Below are 15,525 nucleotides of genomic sequence, written 5' to 3'. Positions count from 1 at the left end.
CAGGAGAATTGGAAAAAACATTAACTACTACTTAGTAAAAAAAAAGTTTATTGCAGCCAGGGGAAAAAAAACTAACTAGCAGGGTTTTCAGCGTTGAAAATCATTATCCTCTGTAACCAGAACCAACACAGCGCTCCTGGAGTCTCTCTACCAAGTAAAGGATGGCTGAGCAGACTTAAGACAAAAAAAAAACTCATAGCTGGACTGGAGTTTTAGTTTCCCTTTGGGATCTGGCTGTATATTCACTTGAAGTTCAATCCATAGCTTGGGCGGAACCCAAACAGTTTGTTCCATTAAAATTAAGTATCAGCTCACATCTAATACCACACAACTGTGAGCAATCACCAGAAATGGCATGCCTGCTCTCCCACTCCTCAACCACAAAGCATTGCTCCTTTCCTTCAATCAGGCTAATGATCCTGCAGCTGCAGAGGGAGTTGGTTCAGTAAGCTCACCCAGGAGCAAACTAAAGCCTCTAAAACAAAACAATCAGTCAGTTCAACAAGCTTATCCAGTGGAAAACTATGTGGCTATACAACTGCTGAATCTGACAGGAGGGACAGGGATCAAGTTCATGAGGAAAGGGAGAACTTGCTTTTTAGTAGACAGGCATCATTACAGCACAGGTAGGAATGTATTTTGTTTTTCTTGGATCCAGTAGAGCATGACTTGATCCTGGTCAAGCCCACTGCATACAAGTAAAAAAATTAGAAATAATTCCCTATAGGCATTTTAAAAACAAAACAAAACAAAACAAACAAACCCCAAAAAACAAACAACAAAAAAAACCCCAAACAAACAAACAAAAACAAACAAACAAAAAAAAAACTCTCCCAGCAGAGTTTTGAAGAAAAGTATATATTTGAATACATAATTATCTTGCAGGAAAAGAGGCTTCTATCACATTTACTGAGGAACACTTTATGTTCAACCTCTTAGATATCTGTTAGCATCCAGTTAGTAACTTGCAGTGAAGAGTATGGTTAAGATTTGGAAGTGCTTCTGTCCAAAGAAGAGGAGGTATAATCAACATCAGAACAGCTACATTAATACAGCTTATGTTAACCTAAAATACAGTCTTTTCCCCCAGCTACAGAAGTGTATATTTACATTCAGCTTCGGGCATTAAAATAGATTCAAACTAGTCCAAAGCAACTTACTCACCCATAACCATCTTTAATGATTTGTATGCACAACCGAATATTCAATACTTTTGCCAGTCATCTATGGATTTCACTTCTTTTCAGAAGAATAACACAATTAAACATCCACCCATTCCCTATTAAAAGCCCCACCTTGACATGGTTTGCTCTGGCAGCTCATTAAAAGTCACAGCATCCTCTCTGAGGGGGAAAGGAGGAAATCCAGACAAGCCTATTGAGGAAAACAGAGCTGGGTGACTTGGAAGTTCTTTGAATGGCTCTCTCCACTAAAAGAATCACAAGGCAAAGCCTCTTGAGACTGCAATAATTTGCAAAGTTTTCCAGCCTGAGATGAATCCTGGGGTCAGCAAAAAAGCCCAGGTGGGCTCAGAGCACACACATATATATGTAGGTGAGAAAACAGCTGCAAAGTACCAATTACAAAGGTTATAAATGCTCTCTTCCAAGAACATACAAAAGGATGTAAGAACTCAGGCCACACTCTCATTAAGCCATCAATACTACAACACAGAAAAAATACTTAAGTTGCCAAAGCATCTCAGATAAGATTGACTACACTACCAACGCTGCACAGGGTTGATGCCCTTCCTGTACTAACTGTGACTGATTTGTCTCAAAACCACTGTTCCCTGCCCTTCTTGTGACAATGTCAGCAAGCCACTTCGAGAACAGTTAAAGCTTGGGCTGTCAGCAAACACACCACTCGGGCTTCCATCAATTTGTCAATACTACCAACTGTAAGATACAACACTTAAAAACCAAAAAAAAATTTCACTGGATCACCTCCACTTACCACTGCCATTATAATGAACAGCTACCTGTACTCACAAGGTAAGTAATGCACGAAACCACAAATGAAAAAAAAAAGGGCTGTTAAGTGAAAACTTTTAAACCAACTTACTAGGAAAGCTAACCCAGAATAAGCTGTTTCAGAAAATTAAAAAAGAAAAAACAGAGCAGGGAAGAACAAGTACTGGGAACAGCTGGCTTTGGCTTTTAAATGCTAGAAATGCATACTTTAGTTACCTGCTCTGATGTAACAGCCCATACCTGATCAGACTCTAAAATGAGTTGTTATTTCCACAGCAAAACAAACCAAGTAATAAGATTCAAGCAGAAACCCAGGCACTCCAAATGACACCAAGAACCAGGTAACACCTGGCAGCACAATACTCAGCAGGGGGAATTCTCTTGGAACAGTTTGCTCAGACAGGAAGCAGCGCTGCACATCTGACATCTCGCTGCCAGATCACGAACACACTCCTTGCCTGCACTTTCCCTGCCTCCCCCAGCGTCATCAAACCACTCTCTCCTGGAACAGCTTCCAAAGGAATTCTTTGAATAGAAACAGATACAAGCAAGAGGACTAAAAATAGCTAAGCAAGAGCAGAGACATTGTCACACTTGCAGAAACACACTCAACTGCATCCAAAAAAAAAAAAGGCCCCTATTTAATTCACACTAGAATTGACAATGAGGGACAAAGTAGAAAGTGCCACCACAGAAAAGTTTTTGGAGGGCAGGATTAATTTAGACTTATGCCACTCATCAGATCACATTACAACACACATACAAAAAAAGCAATGCTGAAATTACAAGCCACAAGTGATATAGAAGGAAATGCACTCTGTAATTGGTAATGCTGTACCTATAAAATGTGATAGCAGATTTCTGATTGTAGCTTCAGTTCTGGTAGCAGCACCAAACAGGTCAGTATCCTTCCTGCAGCTGTACAGAGCCCAACCCTTGAACTAGACACCAAGGGAAGACCACCAGCACAAACCACTCCTTGTGATACATTCTTATACTCAAAAGACCAAAGAAAGCTGGGAGTCTTGCAGAAAACCACTTTTAAATAAAGCAAAATATTCCACAACATCTTTCTATATTTTTTGTCCCAGATTATGATATTTCTCAAGACTAAGCTTAGGCAGGAATATCCATCAAAACAAAAAAAGCTTTTATTTCCAGTTGTTTTTTTGTTTTTGCAGTGACATACATTGTCTCTGAATTTAAAAGTTTCAGAAGGAGGAAAAGAAATAATAATTTGCAAGGCAGTGTTAACCATTTCCTTTCTTCACAATCACTGTACATCACATCTTAATGAAAACTATCAGCCATTTGGCTCAGTTTAGCATTTCAAAGTTAAACACTGTGAGAAGTGAGTGAAATAATTTTACAAACTTCCTGTCAGGTGAGGGGCTCAAAAACAAGAAACAACTGAAAAAGCACCCAGAACTGAAAGCTATCAAAGATCACTTCCATTTCTCCGTCACCTCTGGATTGCTCTTTCTACAGTCACAACTATTGTTACCATCTTGTCTAGCTTTAAAAAAGCAGGTTTGGCAAGTTTCCTCTGATACTACTCCTCATGTTAACTTGCTTCAGTCAGAAACCATGGGTTTACCTCAAGCTTTCCCACCTGATTTTGAGTATTGTTTTCCTCACAACCACAGCTTCTCAACTTGATGTCATGTGTAAATTCAGTTATTTCATCAGTCTAGAACTCATGTCAGGTCAGGTCTATCTCATTTGCACCAAAATGATACCAAACTTTCGAAAAAGAGGAAGGATTAATTATCTTTACAACCTAAAACATGCTAGAAAGGAGCAGGCAAATAAAATTGAATTCTCTATGCAGAATGCAATCTAACAGCAGGAATACAGTTATTCAGGCTGTTCTCGCCCTTGAAACTAAATCAAAATTAAATTCATCTCTCACTTCTTAGTTTCTTAAATTTTCTGAGGAAGATATCAAAGAAACAAGGTGCTCACATAAAGCATCAAACTGCCTACAGTTTTACTGCATTTAATTCAGTATTTACTTTCTCTCTAAACATAAATGGGGTGGAGAATGATCTGTATGGTTTTTCTAAGACCCATGGCCACTGTTCCAGCTCCATCTGTACCTTCATCTGCTAATATGGTGCAACTTAGATGTTATTTGTGTTTGCTGTCTCCAGTAGGAAGCTGTCATTCTCCTCTAGCACTTTTTCCAAGCCAAATCAGCTCACAATAAAATTCACATAAGGGCAAGAGTAATACTGTCTTTTTAAGTTCACAAAATCTGAACAAGTATATTGTTTTTCTTCAAAACTCCCTTCCTATTGTTAAGCCATTAAAAAATTCCTTTTCATATTAATGTATTCCCTTACCTTCATCAAGTTAACATTCCTTCTACCATATTTTTGTAGTCTGAGTTAGTTGGGTACAGCATAGGAATGAATCACAGTCACCAATTACACACAAGTACGCCAGGTTTATGTACTGTACAAGGCAATATTAAAATGGCTAAGTAGAAAATGTGTTTTCTAAAACATCCCAAGAAGATAGTAGTGACCTGTCCATTTTACCATTGAAAGTCTGAAAGACCAAGCACTTTCCCGCAAGATGAAGTTACACACTTCTGAAACAAAATGGAGTTGTACTTTACACCCGGCTCCTGAAACAGCTTATTTATTCTAACTGTACACCTCACCATCAGTACACATCTGAATTCTGAGACTGCACCTGGAATACACATTGTGCTAACTGCAGTGTTCAACTCTAGCAACAGCATTAGAATACTACAGGTACCAGCTACAGAGAGCACACTGCACCTATAAAACTTCACTAAACAAATGGTTTGACAATGACAATCTTGAAAACCATTTCAGAAGATGTTTTGTAAATGTCAGTTTTCTCCAAGCAAACAAGGAAGTTGTATGTACACAGAAATCAAGCAAAGGATGAGAAAGGAATAACCAAGACAAGATATTACAAGTTCTAAAAATTGCATTACCAACTTAAGTATCAACTTTTTAAATACAGTAATAATTTTCAGTCATTTACAGAGCCTTGTTCAAAATTCTAGCACAGCATGGGGCTGCTAAGCACACTTGCTGAAAAAGCCAAGATGACACTGTAAATAAATTCAGAAACCAATAGCAGGCAAGTTTAAAATGCAGAACAGTATGATGCCTTAAATGTCTTCTCAATTTACACAAGACTATTTTTAAAGTTCAGTAAGTATACGTATGTACACAGAAATCAAGCAAAGGATGAGAAAGGAATAACCAAGACAAGATATTACAAGTTCTAAAAATTGCATTACCAACTTAAGTATCAACTTTTTAAATACAGTAATAATTTTCAGTCATTTACAGAGCCTTGTTCAAAATTCTAGCACAGCATGGGGCTGCTAAGCACACTTGCTGAAAAAGCCAAGATGACACTGTAAATAAATTCAGAAACCAATAGCAGGCAAGTTTAAAATGCAGAACAGTATGATGCCTTAAATGTCTTCTCAATTTAACACAAGACTATTTTTAAAGTTCAATATCCAAAATATGGCTTTTTGAAAACTACTAAGAACCTGAATCAGTAGAATAATGTAAAAAAAAATTTAAAAGGAAGAATGTAACACACCTCTTCTGATCAAGGAAAAAAGTACAAGAGATAGCAGTCACCCAAAACTGTAATCAGCAGAAAGTAAACGGCTAAAACCCCCCTCATTTTCTCACGTTCAGAACACTGCAATTTGCCGTTCTGCAGGGCTTTAGGGTAGTTTTTTTGAAAATATACAAGCCTCATCCAAGTAGGTACTGTCCTTTTGGTTCCTCCAATTTTTGATGTCTAATATTAGAAAAACCATACTTACCAACCCTGTTGCTAAGCTCTAAAACTCTAAGGAAAAAAGCATTAGAATGACCTTAGTTTTGATATTCAAAAGAACACTGCCCTGAACTGAGTTTTTGAGATTTGTTGGAAGATACTGTGAGCTCACAGCTACATCATAGGATTTTCTGCACAGGATCAAATGCAAGAGACTGATAGAATGGGATAAAGCAACTCTCAATACACTGCATTTAAACATTATGCAGTACACATACAACTGCTGAAAAGAGCAACTTAAAAGAGTAGAATTTTTACTTCCACTTATTCATGAAAGTCCATTTGAAGAGTTGTAAATATTTCCAAGTAAAACATTTTGCGCTCCTTTTAGATTATATTTTGCCAAAAAAAGAAGGGGAAGGAAAATGTTTAAATGAATTATCTCACTCTAAGAGCCAGAGACATAACTTCCCTTAAAACCATTCTAAAATCTCAAATCTTGTATAAAGAACAAATAAAACCCAGAAAATTCCTAGCACACACAGCACTAAGAGTAAAATTCCTAGCACTAAGAGTAAAGCCTTCCATATCTGAGATTATGTTAGACTTTCATATATATTCTAATATGCAAGTACATTTGAGAATACAAACCTTTGACTGAGTTATCAGTTCCTACCAAAATCAAATGAGGAATACAACAGAGATCAAGGAATACAACAACAACATTAAGTGAGAAGAAAAACTAGGCCAAAACCTGGTGAATTAAAAAAAAACAAAAACAAAACAAAACAAAACAAAAAAAAAACCACCCTTACAAATTGATGTGAACACACTAAAGACTGTTGTTTTACTTCAGAGGCAATTGAAATTTAATTAACATTTATCTGGAATTCACTTGTCAGCAAACATTTTACCTTGACTGAAATGCAAGCTGTTGAACCATTAGAAGTACATGGATGTCAAACTACACTACAAACAAGTATTTCTTTAGCTGCAGTCTTCTAGAGCTTTAGCAAGATATTCAATTGTGTAAAAGAATTGAAAGTGTAAGTTCCAGACACATATGATAGTGTTTTGGTTACCCTTAAGTCTCTTGGAGCTGTGATGTTTTGAATTTAACACAACTGGAAAACTTTCCCATCATTTTCTTCAAGATGAGCTTTTGGGGAGATTTTTTCTTTTAAACTCATATGAAGCTTAACAGATTTAATTTATTTTTTTTTAAGTTAAATAGAGGGCATATTTCCACTTTTTCCTTAAATTAGAAATTTGGGTGATTTTAACTAAATAAATAAATAAATAACTTTTGAAAAAGAGACATGAAGAATACATACTGTAGGACAGTATTTCAACAAGCTTTGATCTATTCCTGAAACTTAATCCTTGGGAGGTCACTTCTTTGAGGCACACCAAGTCCTCAAAGGACTAAACATACCACTTCCTCCCAGCCAGTCTTCGAGATTTCAGGAAAGCAGAGCCCTACACCTCTCCAGCCATAAACACCACACCAGTATAAAATACAATGGAGTTACAATGCTCAAACATGCATTTAGATAAACCAGCCTAGTGAGAAGCTCCATTTTCAGGCTTTACTATGTTTCCAGATTAATACTTTTAGGTTTTAATTATAACAAAATCAATAAACCTCATATATACATTTTAGCAAAGATTAGCACAATGTTTGATCTATGTTTACTAAGGTTACTGGTAGACAACCTTGAGATTTTTCAGGAAATATAAGAGGTAGTAACAGAAGGACTAAGTGAATCTACCAAGAGAATTAACTTTCCTCAGAATTATTGAGTGCCAGAAGAGATAGCTTATCCCCTTCAACATTTCTGTTCTAGAAAAGAAAAAAATATTATCTTAAAAAAACTTCCACAGTCTTTCCAGCATATCTAAGTTCACATATAAGCTTATAATATATAGTTCATATATAAGCTTCTGGGGGATATAGCAAGTTCTCAGTGCTACACTACACATAGCCATAAATGCAGAACAAAAACACATTTGTAGGAATACCAAAAGTAAGATGCAAAACAACCTCACAGCTTTGCAGTCAGCATTACCAGAGGCACATCCACTACACACTAACAGAGCAACACCGTTTCAATGGACTGAAACATAGTCTCAGTGTCAAATAACTCACCAGGCCGATTTAACAGCCAAATGGGATGCTGAGAACAGAGTACTCCACCGGGGTTGATCATTCCTGGCATTATTTCATTACTCACTTTTAGTGCAGTTCATCAAAGCAGGAATTTTGTTTGTTTGTTAAGACACACCTAAGGTTCCCCAGCATTACTGATTCTGCTTATATGAACCAGGCTCCAAATAATTTGAACAAACAAATCAAAGTAGCAACCCATCATATCAAGATCAAGAATACCAAACTCTTCCCCCTTTTTCCCCCACCCCAAACCTGTCCTGTAACTAGCCCCAAGCCACATCCTCCACCTGCTCCTCCACAAGCAACTCACTCTGTCCTTCTCCCTTTACACACTGCACTAAAACCGGTCTGTTAAGTCAAAGAAAGTACCACCAAAAGTCCAGGGTAACAACTGATCCTAACGTTTCTCCAGTACGTGGAGCAACTGGAAAAGGAGGAAGTTATATGTCAGCTTTTCAATCAGGGTCCATCAATAAAGGGGACCTATGGCTATAAAAGCAGTTCCTGGCACCTCACCACTCCCAAAGTCCCAAGAAGGAAAATGATGCTGATTCCAGTTGTTCAACTCTTTCATTTGTTTTCCCATATATTCAGTTCCAGTTCTGAACAGCTACCTGGTTTTTTGGTGGGTGGAAAGGCCTTCAGTTACCACAGTCTGGCCCAAGTGTTCAACATCACCTTGTTTTCACACGAAAGGCAAGATGCCTCCCTCAATATGCTTTTGTGTTCAATGTTACTGAAGTAGTAAAATCAGCTGAAATGGGATGGTTCTGCCGTTTCTTACATTATGTTTTATCATATTTTATAGTGGGTGAGTCATTTCATAACTAATGAAACACTTGAACATTGTGTCTTGATCTGTAATTTTAAAGGATTTGTTTATTGAGAACAATATAAAAGTTATACACATTCTTGCTTCGCTCTCTTTCATGGCAAAAGTTCTCAAAAGCACTCCCCAGCAAGCCACAGAATCAGCAAGACAACAAAGTCATCCAAATATTTGAGACAGGTTTCCTAGCAGAAACTACACCTCAGTGATGTTTCATTTTGGATGACTGTTCTACAAGAGTCATCCCAGCACTTCCCAGATTCAATAACCCTAATTATGAAAGTAATTTTAACCATCTAACTTTATTTCAACCTTTCTCTACAGTTGTGGGGGTCTTGCAGTTTTTGGGAAAAGTGTCTGGACTTGCACAAGTACAAAAACTAGGCTGGTCCAGTTAGCTTCTAATTTTGGACTCACACAGTTCTGCAAAAGTTTAGTCTCATTAAAAAGTACTTTCAAAAATATTTTTGATGTACATAGCTTCAGAAAATGGACAGTTCAATATGCAGTAAGAACTCAGCCTCACCTCTCGTAAATGATGTATTGTACTTGAAGTCATCATTTGCAATCTGTGCAATTCCCAGACAGAATAAAAAGGACCTGGGCAATTTTATCACTATCAGACAATCCAGTGTTCAACCTGTTTCTTCCCTTACAGACTGCTGAATTATTGTTTTCAGTTCAGCTAGAATCAGGACAGTCAATTAGTCCTCATTTGCAAGCACAGAAATTATTCAAATTTGAAATATGCCTCTTACTGCATTTTCACAGTACTTTCTCTAAACCCACCCATTTCTCAACCAACCAAGAATCATTAACTACTGTGAATACCACACCACCCATACTAAATTCAGTGCTTAATCCACCTCTTTCTCAAAGGCCAGTAAGAACATAAATAAACTGAGTTTGCCTGAAGGACTACAGATCTGACTATGCCAAACAGCTGAACCCAGAAAAAAAAGCCTGGGAGGGATGTGATTCCTCACCAATATGTCTGAGTACCTGAAGGAAAGCAGCCAGGCTATTTTCAGCAGTGCCCAGTGACAGGACCAGAGCCAAAGGGCTGAAACACAGGAGGCTCCCTGTGAACAGCAGGGAACACTTTTGTGCCTCGAGGGCAACCAAGCACTGGCACAGCACAGGTTGCTCAGTGAGGTGGCAGAGTCTCCACTGGAGATACTGGAAACGCATTCAGACACAGCACAGGGCATCCTGCTGTAAATGGTGCTGCTTGAGCAAGGGGAGACCAGAACACCTCCGTAAGTCCCTGTCAGCCTAGGCCAGCCCATGATGAAGTGAAGTAAAAAGACAAGAAAGTCCTTTAACAGAAAAGCTGTTATCAAAAGGACCCCACAACCTTCATTGGAGACAATTCTTAAGCTCTAGTATTTCTGCTCCAACAGTAATATAGAGAAAATCAAGAGAATCTTCAATTAAATCAGGTAGGCTAGAAGTAATTGGGACAAAATCCAGAAACATACACTACTACACCAAGAAATAAAATGGTAAACAACAAAAACTGGAGTTGAAATTAGCTTTATACTTGCAGTCATAACAGAGAACTATTCAAAAAAGGTAATAACCATCTTTCTCTAAGATGCAAAGAAGAGTTCCTGGGCATTGCTGCTAATCTGGACATCAAGAAACAGCAAAGAAACCCAACAGGTTGAAGATATGTATCAGAAAGTGTTTTCTCAAACACTAAGGATAAAACACTTTTATTTTTGTACTCATTAACTTAATTTCACCAACCTCGTAAGTCTAGTCCAATCTTTCTCTAAAACAAATTTCAGACAGCTAGCCCTTGGCACTTAATCCATGTTCAAAACTTTCAGAAATTCATTCAGTAGCTAATAAAAGAAAGTGAAGCACAAGACCAGGAAGTGCAGTACTGCTCCCCCTCATCACACTTAGTCACCCGAAATTAACATCACTAACTTAGGTCTCCCTTATGTCAGTCTCAAAAATGGATCACAAGTCAGTGATCTCCAGAATGTGTGACTGAAAGCTGAAATAAAAGCACACATCCATCCCTTGGGGCACAACCCATCAAATGCATGGACCAGAGTTTCTTGAATACAATATACAATATACCAGAGTTTCTTGAATACAATATGCTCAACAGCAGTGCAAGGTTTGGCACCAGGATTCCTTTCAGATTCCTGTTGCTGAAACTGTGTGTAAGACAACTTAAGATTCTGAAAATCAAAGAAGAGCAGAGAAAAAAATAAATCAGCAATAGCTTTCAAATTGGAAAAACATAGATAATGAAACAGTACAAAGCCAAGCACTAAGGACAAAATAGCCATGATTCAGTTAACATTTAAAAGCAAACTGGAACAGGAAGCAAAAATGTTTCTGAAGCCATATGCTTCATTCCATATCACTATACAGCCACCACCCGCAAACCACTAAACAAAACAAATGGAGTAGAATGTGTTTTCTTTCCTCAAAAGCAATCTAAATACAGTCTCTAAAGTATCATCCTACTTCCAGAAACACTATTTTAGTAGTACAAAACACAAATGAAATGTTCTAGATTAAACCAATGCCAGATGCAACAAAACTGCATAAAGACTTCCTCTCTCTACAGCTAACCATTAAAAATGTTTAGGAGCATGGTCATAACTAGTGAATTCAAATCTTACACCTCCAACGACAGGATGGCATAAAAGACTGAGGTAAGCATTTTTCTCCCCACACTGAAACAGTTTTAACGAGTACAACCTGATGATTCAAATCTGGAGGTTAACAAAGCATTTGTGTTTTCTTCATTTAATTGTAGATTCTCATACTGAGTGATTCTGCAACACCAGTTTCATTGAACATGCATCTTCTATAGCAGTAAATTGTATTCCCTGTATGATATAGCAGAAAAACAAAACCATAGAGTTCACCATAGGAATATTACTTCAGGCAAACCTTAAGTCTCAAGAAAGATCAAAGTTCTCTCAACATGGGAAACATTCCATTGTTTTTAATGTAAAATGCTACACTCAGCAGGGTTAAGGAGTCCTCCAAGCTCACCTGTTGGAAGACTGATTTAAGAAGCCTGGGAAGAGATTAGAAAAAAAAAAGCTTGACAATTTTGACCTTCAAAAGAAGCCACAATATTGTAGAGGTTCCACAAAGAAAGCTGGACAAAAAGAAATAGAATTTCAATAGCTTTGAAAATAGAAACAACTCCATCCAAGGGAGCTGCACTAAGTTGTTCACAACCTATTTTACAGGTTTTACTATCTAAAGAGAACATAAGTAAAACAATATTCTCAGCAAAATACTTATGATGTAGTAAAAGCAGGCTGAGCAAGCCATGAGATCTCAGGCATCAGACCATGCCACCTTTAAACTGCCTGTCTTTAGTCCCTGTTTACTCCTTGAAGCACTGAGAAGTAATGGGGAAAGGCTGAGGGTACCACACCTGTGGAAGGAACAGCCCTGCAGGAGCCCCAGGCAGATGGGGAGTTCCAACAGACTCCCAGCGCAGATGGCCAAAATCAAAGAGTGTGGACTTTCATGTTAGAGCAAAACAGACAAACCCTTTGTACAGTTTTTGTAAAATATGAACCTGAAGTAATTGCAAAGGAGGCATTTCACAACCTTTCATCCCAGCTCTCACTTTAATGAATGCAACCTGTTTAGGGAAGTTATATGAAAAACAGTGCAAGTCCAAACTAGGTCTTCTCTGAAAAGCACAGAGAAGCCCAATGGGCTACAAGTAAACAGAGTGTATGAGAAATAAACTTAAACTTCACCAAAAGCTCTAGCAGAATAACAGTGCGGTGCACATCAATTGTATTTCCTCTAGCACCTTCCATTCAGTAAATCTGAAGTCTACAAATACAACACAGTTTCTTTAATCTGTATTTTACCAAGGGGACAAGTCACTTGGCTTCTCCTTCAGCAAGCTCACACAAGGCTGTTGCAAAGCACTGAACTCAGGTGTTCAGAGTCCTGCCCCTGTGCTTCAACCAAATAAGAAACAAAGATAAATAAAAAGATTCGTAACGGGTCTGAAATTTTACTCCTAGTCTTTCATGAAGTACCTATTCTAAGTACTGGTACTAAATGTGACTGAAACTGCATGTAAGCATTACTACTAATAGTAAGACTCAGTGATGATTATTAATAGAGCATTAATAGTATATGACACATACACCTTTTAAGCACTGCTCACCAGCATGTTACTCTGCTATGACCAACATCAATAGGACAACACTAGCAACAGACATAAAGCATACCAAAAAATGGCATTTTACAAGGAAATAATCACCTAAAAGTTCATGGAAGAAATACAGAGCATCAACAATCTACTTGTAGGTCCTAGAACAGCAGCTTCAAAAAAATGGAAGAACCAAACAAACAAACAAAAAGTTTAAAAATAACAGCTTCTGGTAACAGACAGACTATTTTATTGGTTTCCCTCTAGCTTCCTGAGATCTTAGTGGTGAGGCTGTGGCTTCCATGTCCCCTCAAACGATCAAACCCTTCTGTACGTCATGGCACCAGGAGCTTTATGGAGGATGGGCCAAAACAATTTAAACAGTCTAAATTTCAGCAATATCATGATGTTGATGACAGTTTTCAAAATCAACACACTGATAAAAGTACAAATAGAATAAAGTAGAACAGAGCTTGTCCAATTCCCACTCATGCCCAACTCCAAGATTACCAAGATTGACGTCATAAAAACAGAAGCCAGCTCATTTTCAGGAGTCACAAAACACCATTAATCCTGCAAAGTGATTTAGCCTTGCTTGCTTTCAAGTTACCTAGTGTAAGGTTAAAAATAAAATTCTTTAAACAAGTTAGGTCAAACCACTGCAGAGAGATTGGGTCCAGGTATAAATACTGAGTCAGCCAGGTAGGAATCCAAACGCAGATTCCATTAGAGAACGTGATACAACCAAGGGAATTGCTAAACGGGCCTGGTAAATATTAAAAAAGCAACAGCCAGGAGGCTGAGTTGCTGCCATTTTTTGTGAAGGGCTCTGTTTCAATGGTAAGCACTGCTCCCCCTCCCTTCCCTCACATCCAGCTCCAATTTCTCTACTTGGAAAAAACCAGCTGCTCTCAGTCCAGGACAGCCCCTTCACTCCCCTTCCACAGCTTTTCTTCACAGAGCTCCGTAGCAAACCCTGAGTTTCTGCTCCACAAGACATCCTGCTCCTCTGAACACAACCAGGGGTGAACAGCCACACTTCTGGTGCTAACACAGTGACAAGGGAGAAGCTTCAAACCAGTCCACCCTGCTCCCAGGTGGCACCCAACAGCACTGCAGACATTCCCACACAAGCTTTTAAACCTATTCCACATCAGAGAGTTCAGACCCTTGTCTTTAGACTCAAACATGCATCAGGTCCTTTCTACATCCAGCTTCTTGCACAGGAATGCCTACCAGTTCACTTCCCTGCTGCAATTTTCTTCAACAACAGGAGAAATCGTAGAAGAGGGTTTTGTTGTTTTTAAAGGCAACATAAGTCAGGCCTGCCGTGACACCCAATTCCGTGCAACCACACACAGCCGATGGCAAGGAAGGACTAAATTGGAGAAGGCTAATAGAGGGAACGGTTCATTCATTGTCATGTCCTCAAGTAACCCACTGTACCTGCTGATATGTTATTGTTTGTAGGTGTGACCCCCCCACCACCAGCGAGGGAATACCCGGGAAGGGGATGGGCAACGACAATATGGAAGTAAAGCCCTGCGAAAGTAATAGATCGATACTTCATCATCCACTTGTTCACTTCTCGAGCTGCCACCTCCCCTCCGGCCTGACTCCTGCCGCCAGCCCCGCTCCTCCAGCTGGTCCCGCTTTCCTCTCATGCCCCCGAGCCGGAGGCACCAACTCCCTCCTGGCTGTAGGAGACCAGCACCTCCAAGATTAGACGAGAACCCCTCCTCGAAGGCGGGCGCGGTGGAGGACCCCCTCCCGCGGATGTCAGGGGGTGCAGACAGAACCCACCTCTCCCGAGGCCAAGCGGGCGCCCCCTCCCCAGCCAGGTGGGCGCTGCCCGCACCCGCGGCCCTGCTGAGCGGGAGAGGAGGGGGGCGGAGGGGGCGGGGGGAACGGCGATCTAGGCCAGGGCGAAGCTTCCCCGGGGCGGCCGCCACGGAAAGTAGGGCAAAGCCGCGTCCCCCCGCAACCCGTCGGCGGGCGGGCCGGGGCTGGGCGGCCCGGGCGGACACCGACCGACCCGCGGACCGAGGGACCGCCGTGCGGACAAAGCAGGGCCGGGCCCGCGGGGCCTCGGGGGCGGCTGAGGGGGGAGCGGCCGCGCGCGGGGCCCGTTGGCCGGGGCGGGGGCGGCTGAGGGGGGCCCCGCGCGCCCCCCCGCGCGCGCGGTACCTGCCCGGTGCGCTCACAAAGCGGCGGCGGCGGCGCCCGCGACCGTCACGTGACCTCCGCCTTCCTCCTCCTCCTCCTCCTCCACGCGCGCGCGGGGTCGTTTTCCCTCCCCACGTGACGCGACGCGACGCGCTCGCGCGCAGCCCCGCCCCGCGCCCCTCACGCACCGCCCGCGCGCGCCCATCCACCGGCGCCTTCTTCCGCCTCTGCCTCTCGGTGACCACGTGAGCAGCGCGCGCCGGGGGGAAGGCCCCGCCTCTTCCTTTCGCCTTCACGTGACCGGGTCCCCGCCCCTCCCTCGGCGCGCGCGGGGCGGGAGGAAGGGGCGGGGCAGCGGAGCCCCCTCCCCCCGGGGCCGCGTCAGGGATCCCCTGAGGGACCCCAGTAAAGGACACCTAGAGGGCCCCCCGGCACGGGCCGC

General features: G+C 41.0%; 1 protein-coding gene across 10 annotated transcripts in view; it reads right to left on the bottom strand.

The window, feature by feature from the left end:
• UBAP2 (ubiquitin associated protein 2) overlaps positions 1-15,203 on the bottom strand; it is a 92,252-nt gene extending 77,049 nt beyond the window's left edge. For 9 of the 10 annotated variants that reach the window (XM_041422025.1, XM_041422029.1, XM_041422026.1 and 6 more), the window contains exon 1: positions 15,105-15,203. The gene's annotated coding sequence lies outside the window, so the exon portion shown is untranslated. Of the gene's footprint in view, positions 1-14,720; positions 14,740-15,104 lie in introns of those variants that run through there. The other variant, XM_041422035.1, reaches the window with a different exon arrangement.
• Between the last annotated feature and the right edge of the window lie 322 nt (positions 15,204-15,525).

This window comes from Onychostruthus taczanowskii, unplaced genomic scaffold, assembly GCF_017590055.1.
Source record: "Onychostruthus taczanowskii isolate IOZ18803 unplaced genomic scaffold, ASM1759005v1 scaffold70, whole genome shotgun sequence".
NCBI classification, from domain to species: Eukaryota; Metazoa; Chordata; class Aves; order Passeriformes; family Passeridae; genus Onychostruthus; species Onychostruthus taczanowskii.
Note: the sequence above shows the minus strand (reverse complement) of the source record. Positions and strands in the feature narration are given on the sequence as shown.